The following is a 17,502-nucleotide window of genomic DNA, read 5'->3' as shown; positions in this document are numbered from 1 at the left end:
ATATAAATGGTATAGTTATAATTCGCAGGGGAATGGGGGCTTAGTTGGTATATATAATTAGTATAGATATAATTAGCATGGCGTATGGGGGCATAGCTGGTACATATAATTGGTATAGATATTAGTAGATATGAGGACACAGCTTGTTTATATAAGTAATATAGATATTAGCGACTGTATGCTGGGCGGAGCTGGTATATATAATTGGTATAGATATAATTGGGGGTATGGGGGCATAGCTAGTATAAATTATTGGTATAGATACAATTAGCTGAGTGTTTGCAGTGTGCAGCTTGTGTACATAATTAGTATGGATATAATTAGCAGGGGTATGGGGGCACAGCTGGTAAACATAACAGGTATAGATATAATTTGAAATGGTCATGGAGGGCACAACTGGCATGTATAATTGGTTTGGATATAATTAGCAGGGGGTTTGGGGAACAGCTGGTACTCATAATTATAGTTATAGCTAGGTGGGGTATGGGAGCACAGCAGTTATTCATACTTCGTTTAGATATAATTAGAAAAGGGTGTGGAGGGCACATCTGTTATGCATACTTGGTACAGATACAATTAGCATGGGACATGGGGCGCAGTAGATATACATAAATGGTATAGATATAAATAGCAGGGGGTATGGAGGTCCTGCTTGTATATATACCTCCTATAGATATATTTAGACTGGGATATGGGGTACAACCGGTATATATATTTACTATTAATATAATTACAGGGGGTATGGGAGCACAGATGATTTATATAATTAGCAGAGATATAGTTAGCAGTGGATATGGGGGTACAGCTGCTATTTCTAATTAGTATTGATATCATTTCAGGGGTATGGGAACACAACTGATATATATAATTGGCATAGATTTAATTAGCAGGGGATATTGGGAGCACAGCTGGTATAAACAATCAGTATAGATGTAATTAGCAGGGAGTATGGGGGCACAGCTGGTATATAGAATTCATATAGATGTAATTAGCAGGAGGTGCTGAGGCAAAACTAGTGTATATATATATATATATAGTTGGCACAGATATACTTAGCAGGGGGTATGGGGCACAGCTGGTATATATAATTGGTACAGATATAATTAGCAGGGGGTATGGGGAACATCTGGTATGCATAATTGGTATAGATATAATTAGCAGGGGATAAAATGGCAAAATAAGTATATAGGATTGGTATAGATATAATTAGCAGGGGGTATGTGATCATAGTTGGTATATTTATTTGGCATAGATATAAATGGCAGGGGTAGGGGTGGAAATGGCATATATAATCGGGATAGATATAATTAGCGTAGGGTATGATGGTACAGTTGGTATACATAGCTGGTCTAGATATAATTAACAAGGGGAATGTTGCACAGCTGGTATATACAATTGGTATAGATATAATTATCAGGGGATATGGGGTCACAGCTGGTAGATATATTTTGTGTAGACATAATTAACATCTGGTATTGTGGCACAACTGGTATATATAATTAATATAGATATAATTAGCAGGTGGCACGGGGCACAGCTGGAATATATAATTGGTATAGATTTAATTAGCAGATGGCATGCCCCACAGCTAGTATATATAACTGGTACAGATATAATTAGAAGGGGTATATGGGTACAGCTCTTATTGGCAGAGATGTAATTAGCAGGGGTTATGGGGGCACAGCTGGTATATATAATTGGCATATATACTTAGCAGGCAATATGGGGCAGAGCTATAATTTGTATAGATATTGTTAGCAGTGGGTAGGCAGGCACAGCTGGCATATATCATTGGCATGGATAAAATAAGCAGCTGGTATGTATAATTGGTATGTGTAGATATAATTAGCATGGGGGTATAGGTTTAGAGGAGATACTGTATATATAGTTAGTACAGATATAACTAACAAAGGGAATGGGGGCACAAATGGTATATATAACTGGTATACATATAACTAGCAAGGGGGTATGGGACAGAGCTGGTATATATAATTGGTATAGATAGAAATAGCAGGGGAATGGGTTCACTGCTGGCATATATAATTGGCATACATATAACTAGCAAGGGGGTATGGGACAGAGCTGGTATATATAATTGATATAGATATAAATAGCAGGGGTATGGAGGCACATCAAGTATACATAACTAATATTGATATAATTAGCAAAGGGTGTGGAGGGCACAGCTGGTATACATACTGTAGTTTGTCTAGATATAAATAGCTGGGGGTATGGGACACAACTGATACACGTAACTCTTATAAATATAATTAGCAGGTGGTATGGAGAACCGTGCTACTATCTATACTTAATACATATTAAAGTAGCAGGGGGTGAGAGGGTCACAGCTGATGTATATACTAGGTATATACATATAGTTACCAGGGGATATGTGGTCATAGCTGGTATGTATAAATGGTATAGATATAATTTACAGGGAGTATAGGGGCACAACTGTTATATATAATTGGTATAGATATAATTACCAAAATGTACAGGGGCACAGATGGTATAAATAATTATTACAGATATTGGCAGAGGGTATGGGGAACAGCTGGTACATATAATTGGGATAGATATTAGTTGGTATGATTGTACAGCTGGTATATGCACTTGGTAGAGATTTAAATAACAGAAGGTATCGGGGTACAGCTGGTGTATACAATTGGTTTAGATATAATTAGCTGGAGGTATGCAGTGTGCATTTGGTACACATAATTAATATACATATAATTAGCAGGGGTACGGGGCACAGCTGGTATACAATTGGTATAGATAGAATTAGCAAGGGCTATGGGGAATGGATGGTACACATAATTTCTTTAGCGATAGATAGCAGGGGGTATGGGGGCACAGCAGGTATTCATCCTTGGTATAGATATAATTTGCAGGTGGTATGGGGCCCTGCTGGTGTACATAATTAGAATATGTATTTTTAGCTGGGTGTATATGGGCATAGCTGGTATATATAATTGGTACAGATATAATTAGCAGGGGGTATGGGGGCTCTGCTAGTGACATAATTGGAATATGTATTATTAGCTGGTGTATATGGGCATAGCTGGTATATATAATTGGTACAGGTATAATTAGCAGGGGGTATGGGGGGGGCAAAGCTGGTACTTTTAACTGGTATAGATGTAATTAGCGGAATGTTTGGTGACACACAGCTGGTATACATAACTGGCAGAGGCATAATAAGCAAAGTAGGTATATATAATTAGTATAGATATAATCAGCAGTTGTATGAGGGCACAGGTGGTATATATAACTGATAAAGATGTAATTTGCAGTGGTATGGGGGCACAGCTGGTATATATAATTGGTATAAATGTAATTAGCAGGTATCAGGGCACAGGGAATATGGGGGCACACCTAGTATATATTATTGGTACAGGTGTAGTAAGTGGGCATATGGGGGCACAACAGGCATAAGTAATTGGTATTTATATAATCAGCAGGGGTATGGGGGCACAGCTGATACATGTACTTGATACAGATATAATTTGAGGGGGTATGGTGCACAACTATAACTGGTATAGGTACGATTTGCAGGGGGTATGAGTTTAGTGCTTGTATACATAAGATTAGTATAGATATAATTAGCAGGGGTATGGCGGCACAAAGAAATTGGTACAGATATAATTAGCAGGGTTATGGGGGCCAGAGCTATAACTGGCATATATATATATATATATATATATATATATATATATATATATATATATAGTTAGCAGGAGAATGGGGTGCACGGCTGGTATATATAATTGGTATAGATAAATTTAGCAGGGGATATGGGGCACAGTTGGTGTATGCAATCGATATACATATAATTAGCAGGGTTCTGAAGGCAAACCTGGTTTATATAATTGGTATAGAGTATGGTGTATGGGGGCACAGCTGGTATATATAATTGGTATAGATATAATAACTGGGGGGTATGTGAGTCCCAGCTTGTTGATATATTTGGTATAGATATAATTACCAGGACTGATGGGGGTCTCATCTGCAATATATATAATTAGCATATAGATATAGTTATCAAGTAAGTGGGGGGGGGGTTGTGTGGCCCAGATGATCTATTTAATTGGTACAGATATAATTAGTAGGGGGCGTGCCTGGTACATATAATTGGTATAGATACAATTTGCAGGGGTTATGAGGGCAGAGCTGGTATATATAATTGCAGTAGATATAACTAGCAGGGGGGTATGGGCCACAGCTGGTACACATAACTGATACAGATATAATTTGAGGAGGTATGGGGACACAGCTATGATTGGTGTAGATATAATTAGCAGGGTTATATGGTTAATGCTGGTATATATAATTGGTAGATATAATTATCAGGAGTATGGAACGCAGCTAAATTGCTAGATATAATTGGCAGGTTGTATGAGCCGTACAGCTGGTATATATACATAAGTGGTGTAGATACAACTAGCAGGGGATATAGGGGTCACAGCTATAACTGGTATACCTATAGTTAGCAATGGAATGGACTGCACACAGCTGGTGTGTGTGTATGTGTGTGTGTGTGTGTGTGTGTGTGTGTGTGTGTGTGTGTGTGTGTGTGTGTGTGTGTGTGTGTGTGTGTGTGTGTGTGTGTGTGTGTTTGTGTGTGTATATATATATATATATATATATATATATATATATATATATATATATATATATATATATAAAATTAGCAGGGGTATGGGGGCACAGCTGGTTTATATATTTGGTATACATATAATTAGCAGGAGTCTGGTGGCAAAGCTGGGATATATAATTGGTATAGATATAATGAGCAGGGTGTATGGGGGCATAACTGGTATCTGTAATTGGTATATATGTAATTACCAGGGGGTATGCAGATCCCAGCTGGTTTGTATATCTGTTATAGATATAATTAGCAGGGGGGTGGGGGCCTTAGCTGGTATATATAATTGGTATAGCTATAATTAGCAGGGGCTCAGGTGGTATTTATAATTGATATAGATATAATTAGCAAGGGGTAATGGAGGCAAAACTGGTATAGATAATTGCTATAGATATAATTGCCAGGTGGTATGGGGGCTCAGATGGTATATATGAGTAGTATAGAAATAATTAACAGGTGATATGGAGGCACAGCTTTTATATGTAACTAGAGTGGTTAAGGGGCACAGTTGGTATATAGAACTAGTATGGATATAATTAGCAAGGAATAACGTGGCTACAGCTGGTATATATAATTGCTATAGATATAATTAGCTGGGTTGTGGGGGTACAGCTGGTCTATATACTTGATATAGTTATAATTAGCAGGGGTATGGGTGCACAGCTGTTACTGTATATATAATTGCAGCTGATTTATATATTTGGTATAGATATAATTAGCAGAAGTGATGGGGGCCTCAGCTGGTATAAATAATTAATGAGTTTACTTCATAGTATCGAAAGACTACTTACTTGAAACACACATGATCGAGATGACAACAGCGAAATGGCAGATTATCGACTTCTCACATCACCAAAAGATTACTGAGGGAAAGAAGGCAGTCGGCCAATAACAAAAACAAACCAAAGCAAAACACTACAAACTCACACAAGTGGGGGTCTTTGCTCCCCACACCTCCCAATGTGGGGGGCTGTCCCTCCCCCAACCACCTATCTAAATATACCAACTCCGGGATTGAACCATAGTGGACAAAAGAGCAAACTTGCGACTCTTGGCCAACTGCCTCCTTTCCCTCAATAACCTGTTGGTGATGTGAGGAGTCGATGAAATGCTGTTTCACTGTTGTTCAGGGGTGGCTCATGCTGTTGAACTGCAGGACTGCAGTCCCCCCCCCAGCTGTAAAAAAGAAAAGAATATATTAAAAAAAATAATAATAATTTGTATACTATTGTATACTTGCTGCATAGTGACTCGCTGTTACTCAAACTGCACATGTGTGCAAGTTCCAGGTTTTAAAAAACACAATCCGGACTGCTGTCAAACCAATCCAGATTAAGAAGAGAGGCATCAATGTGCAGATGGCCAGAAGTCTATGCAGTAAAATGGAAGGGGATCAGACTGCCACATCCACAGGGCTACTGATTGGTTTATTCTCAGTGCCGGAAATGTTAGGAAGGTGGTTCCAAAGCTCCAAAGGATTCTACCTGCATGGGAATTAGGATGGCTACTGAAATTCAGGTTTGTTATTGTAATGTGTGTGTGTTAACTATACCTGGTGGTTAGATTTACTCAAGCTCAAACCCTGTACCTTGAGTACAAGTAGCAAGATCCTGAATTCCCTACCTACCCCCACTTGTAAAAGTTGTCCATATTTTTGCCTCATGTTTTTGTTCTGATCTGTTCTGTTTCTCATAAATTCTGTGGTTTTCTGGATTTTTGTAATCAGTGAAGAACTGAATTCATTAAATAATGACAGGCATTTGAATTTCAGACTTCATATTCTTCAGAAAATACATTGTAACACAAAACCTTTTATTCTAGCAATTTTTTATAAGATCAATATTTAAAATTTGTCCCTATTTTTGGGGCTGTATTCCCCCATTATTGGGTTTGTCCAGGTTTTCTTTGCTATGAGGTTGAGAGCTATAGTGAGAACTGAATTCACTGAATATGTTTGGGGGCTGTATTCCCCCGTTATTGGCTTTGTCTAGATGTTTTGTGCTAAGAGGTTGAGAGCTATGGTGAGAGCGGAATTCACTAAATGATAGCCATTTAAGTTTCAGTCTTCCTGTTTTTCAAGAAACAGCTGATTTAGCATAGTGGTATGTTGCTCTGATGGTAGTGTACAGAGTCCTGGGTTCAAAACTTGGCAGTGAAATGCATGGTGGTAGCCACTTTCCAAGATTATACAAGCAATGTTTAAAGTGTGTCCCTGGTTTTTGGGCTTTTGTCCCCCCCAATAAAATTTGGCTTTTTCCAGATTCCTTGTGCTGCAAAGTTGAGACAGTTGTGTTGAGTGGATTTTACAAGGAGTTAGGAGCTTCAGGGGAAGAGAAGTTTAGTGCTGCTTATGCTGAGTAAGCATGCATTGTTAATAGCATAACAGGTTGAATACTTGCTTTTGATGCAGAAGGCTGTGGGTTCTACTCCCACAGTATGCAGATGCATTGTTGATACTGTACTGTGTTGTACTTTTAAAGGGGTGGACGCTGCAGTCCTGAGAATGTCCTCTTTGATGGAGATACCTAGTTACTATGAATCTGTTATCAGTTTGCCATCCATTTCCTATTGCAATAATACTAGCCTATCATTTTTTTTATGTAACATAGGCAATTTATTCCTCAAGGGCAATAGGCACTTTATTTGTAGATGAAACATTGAAATATAAATTTGTTTGCTAGCAGCAACCTCTTCATTAGTTACATATCTTTTTAATATGGAATTACAGCTTCCAATCTGATCTAAATTGTTGTAATTGGTCTATACTCCACCAGTTGCCTATAGATGAAGCTGTGAGCCACTTTATTTCCACCTTTCTCTCCATCCTAGACCCACATGTAGATCCATGTACTTCCAGAGCCAAACCTAAGTCAGCACCTTGGCTTACCAAAAATACTAAAATTAAAATTGCAGAAAGAAACAGCCTAGTCCAAATGGAAAACCACCAAATTTGTTACAGATCAGGTCAACTACAGGCAACTTAGGAATTACACAAAGGGATCCATCCTAAAAGACAAAAGAGACTACTTCCATAACCTACTAACCAAACATCAAAATCATCCACAAAAGTTTTGGGCAGTTATAAGTAAAATATTAAGACCGGGCAAAGTTACCACTCCCACCCCATCCACTCCAGCAGGAAATAACACTGATAATCTACCAGGTACTTTCAATAGATACTTTACTAACACCATACTCACTCTCGCCAAACAGCAAACAGACAGCTCTACTGATGGTATGGAGCTAAACGTTACAGTAATAACACTCCCTTTAGTCTACTAAATGCTAATAAAATCAAGCTTCTGCTCTTTTCCCCAACCCAGCACTCCTCTCAGGTCAATTTTAGTATCACATCCAGCAACAGTACCATTATAACCCCTGTTAACCATATCAGACTACTTGAGGTACTAACTGACAACACTCTGAAATTTGACCTACATGTTAATCGAACAATCAAAAATACCAATAAAAAACTGGGCTGACTCCATAGAAACAAAGCCTATTTAACCCCATTGGCCAGAACCCACACAGCATGCACCCACCTACTCTCCTCTCTCCTATATGCCTCACCCATTCTCACTAACCTCACAAAAACCGAGCTAAGTAAATTAACCATCTGCTACAACCATATTGCTAGATTCGCTGTAGGATCTACCCACTGCACACATCACTGTCAAAATCTAAATGCACTAAACTGGCTCGAGTTCCCCAACCTACTTCTCTACAATCACTTTACTATATCCCATAGAATACTTTACCAACAAGACAGAGTCCTGGGAGTACAACCCTTAATTATCCCTCACACCAGTACCAGATCGCTGAGATCTAATGAAAAATGAATGTTAACAACATCTAAATCCTGTAATCAAGCCAGTGACTTAATATTCTCTAACTACATAGCAAAAACTTGGAACTTACTCCCTCCTGCCATAACACTTGAACCCTCTCTAAAAAGTTTAAAATTGCAGTAGAAAATATCTCACGAATGATTGGATATGTACCTGCACTAGCCCAGGTTAATCTCCCTCAGCTTACCTTTGCTAAGTGGCTCCCATTTTTTTCTCCTCATTGCTACTGGCACTTCTACCCAGATAACATACTACATTCTAATCCTTCCTTCCTTACATAAACACATCTTTTCTATTAATTTCTATGGGAATTATATGTATGCATTGTTATCTGAACTGCTGATATTATACTGTTAATTGTATTTTGTATTTGTTAAATATAATTTGCACTTCTGGAGCTTTTCTTCCCAGGCCTCCACTGAAAATGGATATGTATTCAGTTGGACTTTCCCGGTTAACAACTGTAAAATGAATAAAAATAAATGAATTATTCTGTTGACTTTTATTTCTGGAGAGATTGTGCATGTTTACTGATACTGATTGATTGTAGAAGTTTGAGTAGACTTTTATGATGGAAATGTTCTGAATTGGGCAATTTTGTCATTATTGTTGCATGCATTTTGTTTCATTGTTTCCTGGAAAAATGTTCAAAACAATACATTTAAAATACCCTCTAACAAATGTACTGTATTATACAAGAAATATAATTTAATACAATCAGGAAGGTGTATCAAAGAACACATGAATGTTTCGTGTACAAGGGGCCTATGATTTGAAAACAGCCCAAAGTTAATCTTTATCTGCCACTAAGCAGATGTATTGTCTTTGAATGTGGGTTTCAGTGCTGTTTCAAAGAATGTGAGTTTCAAGGGCAGAGAAGATTTAATGCTAAGTCTGTTTTCATTGTGAGACTGCATTGCTTTGTTTAGCAGATGTCTATTAGTGTTTCTGCTGTAAAATGTAAAATAAAACTTTTAAATGAAATCCATATCATTGTAGAAGTAAAGCAGTATGCACATTGCAGTGTTTATGGTAAATGGGGTGAAATAGCCAAGTAATTGGACATTGGAATGGCTTCGGGGGGAGGCTCCATTCAACCATGATTTTGTGAGGGGGGAAGGGCGGTAAACTCAGAGACAGCCCCAGCTGAACTATATCTCTCAACTTTCCAAATTTTTGCAGAATGAATAGATTTTTGCTTCTTATTTTTGGTTTGTTCCTCATAAAATTTGTGGTTTTCTAGCAAATCGTTTAGGAATGAACTCACTAAATAATGACATACATTGAGTTTCAGACTTCATACCCTTCAGAAAAATGCATGCTAAAGCAAGATCAGTTATTACTTCAACTGTCTAAGTTTATACAAGAGCAATTTTAGTACTGTTTGTTTGTTCCCCCAATATATTTGGCCTTATTCATATTTCTTGGATTAAGAGGTTGAGAGATATGCGGAAATAAATTTCTTTATAGAATTAGGTATATCCAAACCTCTCAACTGTCCCCAGTTTTGGCTCAAAATGTTGCTCTCCCCCTAATAATCCCTCCACAAAATGACAATTTTGGAAGAAAACATGGAGGGTTTACAATTAATAAATAATTGTAATCATCAGAGTTATAGATTACTTTTATTTCAATAATGTATGTAGATTCTCTTATTTTTGTCAGCTGCTCAACTTAACAGTACTAATATTAAAAAGTGTCCCTTCTTTGACAGGTTCCCAGCTGTATTGTATGGCTATTTTATATTTTGCATCACATTTTTGGTCCTTTTTTCATAAAATTGTGGTTTTCTGGCAAATAAGTGGCAAATTATTAAAGATTGAATTTGGAAAATAATGACAGCCATTTGAGTTTCAGATTTCATACCCTTCAGAAAACTCATACTAATGGAAGACCATCTTTCTAAATTTATAAGAGCAATAGTTAAATATTGTCCTTATTTTTGGGACTTTGTCCCTCTTCTATTTATGGGTTTGTCCAGATTTCTTGCTGTGAGGTTGAGATTTATGACAAATGTGTAAGGGCCATCACTGTCAGCCAGAGACATTTCAAATTGTGACATACTTGTTGTACCTCACTCCCCCCAGGTAGTGACTCTGGATGTGTCCAAGCAAAAGGCAAGGAGCAGTTATGCAGTATAAGTGTGCAGCGTATCCCTCCATCCAAGACAGACACAAGTACTACAGTGGCTTTTCATCTGTCCTTGATTTTGCAAAATGTTCTGTTTTTTCTGTCATATTTTTATACTATTGATTTATGCTTCTTATTCAGAAAATGCATGTTGTTGCAGTGCCTATTGCCCTATGTTTAAGTAGCAATGCTTTAATGGCCATCAGGTAAGCTTGTCTGAGATTGTAAGATGCAAGTAAGCTTTAATAAGCATACTGTTAAAGGATTACCAACATTGAAAGCCTTTTTGTTGTTGCCATGCAGAGAATATTTGCATAACTAGATAACGTATAAGCCTTAGGTATTGAAATGCATATGACAGTATTTGTAATAAAGGCAGGATTACAGTCTTTTCAGAAGCTCATTACATTTGTTGGAGACTTGTAGTCATATCTGCAGGCTTTACAAGTAAACTAAACAGAATGCCAGTCTATCATGTGTGGTCCATAACCTGTGCAGTAATCCTTTAAGCAATTTATCTTGCACTTGTTTATTGTCTGCTGCTCATTTTTTTACTTTGATCATGGTTTCCCCCATGAAACAAGTAGATAATTGTTGTCAGGCAGCAAATCTTTTCTGAATAAGAAACATTTTTGCAAATGAGGGTATCAGAGAGATTGCTACTTTCAGCATGTTACTTGTACTTTTATAAAGCTGAATAAAAATTAAAATTAGAACTGCAGTGTAAGGAGAAGTTGTTTCAGTTGAGTGCTGCTTGTTTTTTTATACTTGATTTTGACTGGCATTCCAGTAATGTATTTAAAAAGTAATTTATTTTTTTCATGCCTTACAACCTTTCTGTTTCCATCTAGATATTAAGTAAGCTGTCATTAAAATATATTTTTCTTCTCCACTTCATTTTGTCTTGATTGGACTCTCATAAGGATAGTTTAGCACCCATGGCAGCGTTATTTAATTAAAGTCCCAGTTTATGTGGTTTGGAGCATAGCTCCATACTTTTCTAGTTAGCTACACCCCTTCTCATTATCCCCACCCATTCAGCTGTCTCCTGCAGCCCCCCCCCCTTTGATTTGAAGTCACCAACTGCCACTCCTGTTGTCGTTTCAATCATGTGTGTTTCAAGTAAGTGGGTTTTCGATACTATGAAGTAGACCCATAATTAGCATATAGATATAGTTAGCAAGTTAGCAGGGGGTTTGGGGGCCCAGCTGGTATATATAAAGGGTATAGATATAATTAGCAGGCAGCTCTGGTAGTATATATAATCAGTATTGATATGATTCTTAAGGGTATGGGAGGCAAAGCTGGTATAGATAATTGGTATATATATATTTACCAGGGGGTTTGTGGGCTCATATTTCTGGTATAGATATAATTAGCAGAGAGAATGGAGGCACATCTGTGATATACAATTAGTGTAGATATAATTAGCAGGGTGTATGTGCGCCTGATCTGAAGAAGGAGTAAGAAGCCGAAAGCGCTTATCTCAGCTGGGAATTTTATGTGTTTTAACATTTTTATTGTGTTTCTTTGAATAAAGAGTTTTTTTATCGCTGTTGACACAGTGCAAGCTCATGGTGGTGTACCTTGAAGACTTTTCTACTTTTTTGTACCGTTTTGGGACACCTTTGGCAGTTGGGGGTCGATCGATTTTGTTGTTTGTTGGTATATATAATTGGTAGATGTAATTATTAGGGGGTATGGAGAGCAACTAAATGGCTAGATATAATTGGCAGGGTGAATGAGCAGCAGTGCTGGTGTGTGTGTATATATATATATATATATATATATATATATATATATATATATATATATATATTTATATATATATATATATATATATATATATATATAAGTACTGTAGATATAAATAGCAGGGGATATTGGGGCCACAGCTATATCTGGAAAGGCCACAAAAATACCTCACTAAGAGGATATTAGACCTTAGACACATGCCTTATATGGACAGACTCAAAAAACTCCAGCTATACTCTGTCTCTTATCGCCTTCTTAGAGCTGATCTCTGCTTGACCTACAAAGCCATGTCTGACCCAGAACTGCTAGATATGCTACACCTAAAGAAATCCAATCCTTCCATGCCACACGCTCTAGGGACTTTAACCGCAATACTAAAATAAACAGAACATGCTGGAGGGGCAGGATCCTAACCCAGTGACTTCCCATACTCTGGAACAAACTTCCCATTCATGTCAAGCACAGCACTTCACTGGCCTTCTTTAAGAGAAATATTGATGAGGGGGTGGGCAATAGGAAGTTCACCATGATGATCACTTCAGTGGCCTTGCTTGACAGGGGCACTGGGAACTACCTTTGGGCGGCATGATGCCAGGCAATCTTCTTGGGCTAGACTTATAAATGGTCCAGGGCCGTTAGCCTAGTACACACCTATGAACCTATGAACCTATAATTAGTATAGATATAGTTAGCAGGAGAATGGGCTGCACAGCTGGTATATATATATATATATATATATATATATATATATATATATATATATACATATATATATATATATATATATATATATATATATATATATATATATATATATGTATATATGTATATGTATATATATATATATATATATATATATATATATATGTGTGTGTATATATATATATATATATATATATATATATATATACATATATATATATATATTTAAATATATAGGTTCTTAGGTTCATAGGTAGGTACTAGGCTATCAGCCCTTGGGCCTATACAAGCCCAGCCAAAAAGGTGCCCTGGCTTTTGCCACCCAAGAAAATTATTTTCCTGTGCCACTGTCGAGCAGAGCCACAGAGGTGATCCCCGGGGTGAATTTCTTATTTCCCATCCAATCATCAAGATTATTCTTGAAGAGTGCTAATGAGGAGCTTTGTTTGATATATATAGGTAGTTTATTCCAGAGTATGGGAAGTCTTTAGGACAGGAATCTATCCCTCCGGCATGTTCTGTTTATTGTGGTGACAAGGTTTAGGTTCCTAGAGTGTGTAGCTTGGAGGGATTGGGATTTCTTTAAGTGGAGCATGTCCAACAGCTCTGCGTTTGTCATAGCTTTGTATGTTAGGCAGAGATCACCTCTGAGTAGGCGATATGCGACAGAGTAAAGCTGGAGTTTTTTGAGATGGTCTGCGTAGGGCATCTATTTGAGGCCAGTAATCCTCTTTGTGAGGTACTTCTCCGGCCTTTCCAGTTGTTGTAGATGTCATGTGAGGTACATACCAAAAGGAGTGTTGTACTCTATAATAGGTCTAATGTGTGATGAGTAGAGGGCTGATTAACAACTAGTATAGAGAGGTTAAAACCTCCTTTGTTGCAGAGGCATTGCCTTTGCTAAAAGTGTGCTATGTTGAAAGGCGTCCCTACTACTATAATTGGTATAGATATAATTGGCAGGGTAATTGGTCTATATGGAATTAGGAAGGGGAATATGGTATACAGCTGGTATATATAATTGATATAGATATAATTACCAGGGGGCAAGGGAGACACAGCTGGTATATATAACTGGTATGTATATAATCAGGAGGGAGGTTATGAGCACAACTGCCATATATAATTGGTACAGATATAATCAGCAGTGGGATGGGGCACACCAGATATGTATATAATTTATATAGATATAACCAGCAAGGGTATGGGAGAACAGCAGCTGTATATAAATGGTATATATATAATCATCATGGGGTATGGAGGTCACAGCTAGTATATATAGGTGGTATAGATATAATTAGCAGGGTTATGGGGGCACAGCTCATTTATATATGGTTGTGCTGTGAAGTGGTGCAGTGGTCAGCATTGTCATCTGACAGAAAGAGGATCTCCGGTTTAATTCTTGGCTGGGATGCCCTGTGTGCAGAGTCTGCATGTCCTCCCTTCTTTGACCTTGGTTTCCTCTCAGTGCACCGGTTTCCTCCAGCATTCCTAAGACATGCATCTAGAACATTTCTCGAGGGTACTCCAAAGAAAGTGGGCTCTGTCCCAGTTGGACTTTTCTGGAAAAGCAATGTTAAATAAATGAATAAATAAATAAAATAAATATATAAAAGATGGAGATATCATAAGCAAAGGGTATGTGGTGCACAGCTGGTATACATAATTGGTACAGATAAAATTAGCAGGGGGTATGGGGGCACAGCTGGAAAATATATTTGGTATAGATACTAGCAGGGAATATGGGGGCATAGTTGGTATATATATAATTGCTATAGATAAATTTAACAGGGGGTATGGGTGACACAGCTGGTGTATATAATTGGTATAGATATCATTAGCAGGGAGTATGGAAATACAGCTGTTTATATATATATATATATATATATATATATATATATATATATATATATATATATATATATATATATATATATAAAACATATATATATATATATATATATATATATATAAAACATTGCCAGAGATAAAAATAGCATAGGGTCTGAGAAACACAGCTGGTATATACAGTTGGTATAGATATAATAAGCAGGTGGTGTGCAACCACAGCTGGTATATAAAACTGGTACAGATATAACTTGTATGAGGTATGGGGGCAGATCTGGTATATAAACTTTGTGTAGATATAATCAGCAGTGGGATGGGGGCAAAGCAGGTATATATATTCTATATATATATATATATATATATATATATATATATATATATATATATATATATATAAAATCAGCATGGGGTATGGTGGCACAGCAGGTAGATATAATTGGAAGACATATATCAGCATGGGGTAGGGAGGGCACAGCTGGTATATAGAGATGGTATAGATTTAATTAGCAGGGTTATGGGGGCACAGCTCGTTTATATATGGTTGTACATTGAAATGGTGCGGTAGTCAGCATTGTCATCTCACAGAAAGAGTTTCTCTAGTTCAATTCTTGGCTAGGATGCTCTATGTACAGAGTCGGCATGTCTTCCCTGCCTTTGCTTGGATTTCCTCTCAGAACTCCGGTTTCCTGCTCTATTCCAAAAACATCTAAAGCATTTCTCCAGGGTCCTCCAATGAGATTGGGCTCTTTCGCAGTCGGACATTAATGGAAAAGAAATGTTAAATGAATAAATAAATAAAAGAAATATATAATTGGTACAGATATAATTAACAGGGTGTGTGGGGGCACAGCTGGTATATATAACTGGTATAAATACTAGCAGGGAGTATGGGCTGAACAGTTAGTACATGTGTGTGTGTGTGTGTGTGTGTGTGTGTGTGTGTATATATATATATATATATATATATACATATATATATATATATATATATATATATATATATATATATATATATATATATATATAGTATAGTTCACTTCAGATGATCGAACTTTTAAACATTTGACTTTCATATGCCGAAACCATATGATCGTACTTTTAAAAGTTTGAACATCTTATGAAAAAAGTACAACAAAAAAAAATTACTTTCTGACCGCAGTTTCAATGTGATGGTCAAAGGAAAGGTTGCTATCAACCTGTGTTTCCAGATCTCTTATAACACCTTCTGTGTTGCCTGGACTACCATTGATGTGGTAATTCATAGGAACCAAGTTTTTCCCAAAGGGAATGACGACACACTTTTTGGCATTGAGGTTAAGGCCATGGTTCTGACACAGGTCGTTGGTCTCAGTGAGGCCTTTCTGCATGATGTCAACATCACTTGGGGAATGAATAATAGCTCCCAACTTGCAATTGTCTGCAAACCTTGTCAGCAGAGTCCCTTTTTGTTGGCCTGGACTTCAAAGAAATAGATACCAAACAGGATAAGTCCCAGGACTGAACCCTCTGGGACTCCACTCATGACTGCTCAGCAGTCTGACTTGGAGTAAGCTACTTTCATACTGTGGGTTCTATCTGTGAGCCAATTTGCAACTCACCTTGTGATATAGGGATTAATGCCTAGCTTAGTGAGTTTTTCTATGATCCCTGAGTAAGAAATGGTATCAAAGCCCTCTGTTAGATCAAGGTAGGCTGTATGAACCACCTTGCTTTCATCTACAGCTCTGGTGACTGACTCAAAAAATTCGACCAGGTTGAGCAGGCATGATCTACCCTTCCCAAAACCAAACTGTGTGGGATCCAGAGTTTGGAGATTCCCTACATCCTTGTTTATTAAGTCCATGATGATGTATGCCATAGCTTTGCATATCAGACTCGTCAGGTAAATGGGGCAATAGTTCCCAGGGTCTGCAGTCGCTCCTCCTTTGTGGAGAGGAATGACTGTAGCAGTCGCCATTTGGTAGGGACAAAGCCTAAGGTGAGGCTGTGATTGAACAGGGCACACAGGTGTGGTGCCAGTTCACTCTGTAGTTCATGTAGAACACAGCCAGGGATATTGTCAGGTCCCATAGAGGCTGTGTTCTTGGCCTTGGACAGTGCTGTTTTAACCTGTCGAGCAGTAATACTGGGTGCTTGGCAAGCTACTGGTATTGTGATTGGTCATTTGGGGGGGTGAGATGGGTAAAGTTGGCACTGAATCTGTGGTCCAGTATATTGGCAATATCTGTTTGCTCGGTATAGGAGGTACCATTGTGCAGTAGCTCAGAGCAAATCTAAGTATTGACGTGTAGATTCTTTACATAACTATAGAAGGCCTTGTGGTTGTCTTTACTACCTGCTGCAATTCTGCTTTCATAGCTAGCTTTAGAGGATTTGATGAGGGATCTCACTTTTTGTTGAGGCTGATAAGGGAGTTTTTCTAGTTTTGGGACTTCACATTATTCCACATCACTTTCTTCCTTCTGTTGTGGAGTTTGTTTATGGCAGGGGATCAACAGATTGGCTTCCTTTTTTTGGAGGAGAACGCATTGGTTCTATTTGGTATGGTGAGATCCATGTATTTATGTACACTTT

The sequence above is a fragment of the Protopterus annectens genome, chromosome 9.part0 (genome assembly GCF_019279795.1).
Source record: "Protopterus annectens isolate FY-2018-M chromosome 9.part0, PAN1.0, whole genome shotgun sequence".
Taxonomy (NCBI): domain Eukaryota; kingdom Metazoa; phylum Chordata; order Ceratodontiformes; family Protopteridae; genus Protopterus; species Protopterus annectens.
The sequence above is the reverse complement of the archived record's forward strand: the minus strand, read 5'-3'. Positions refer to the sequence as shown.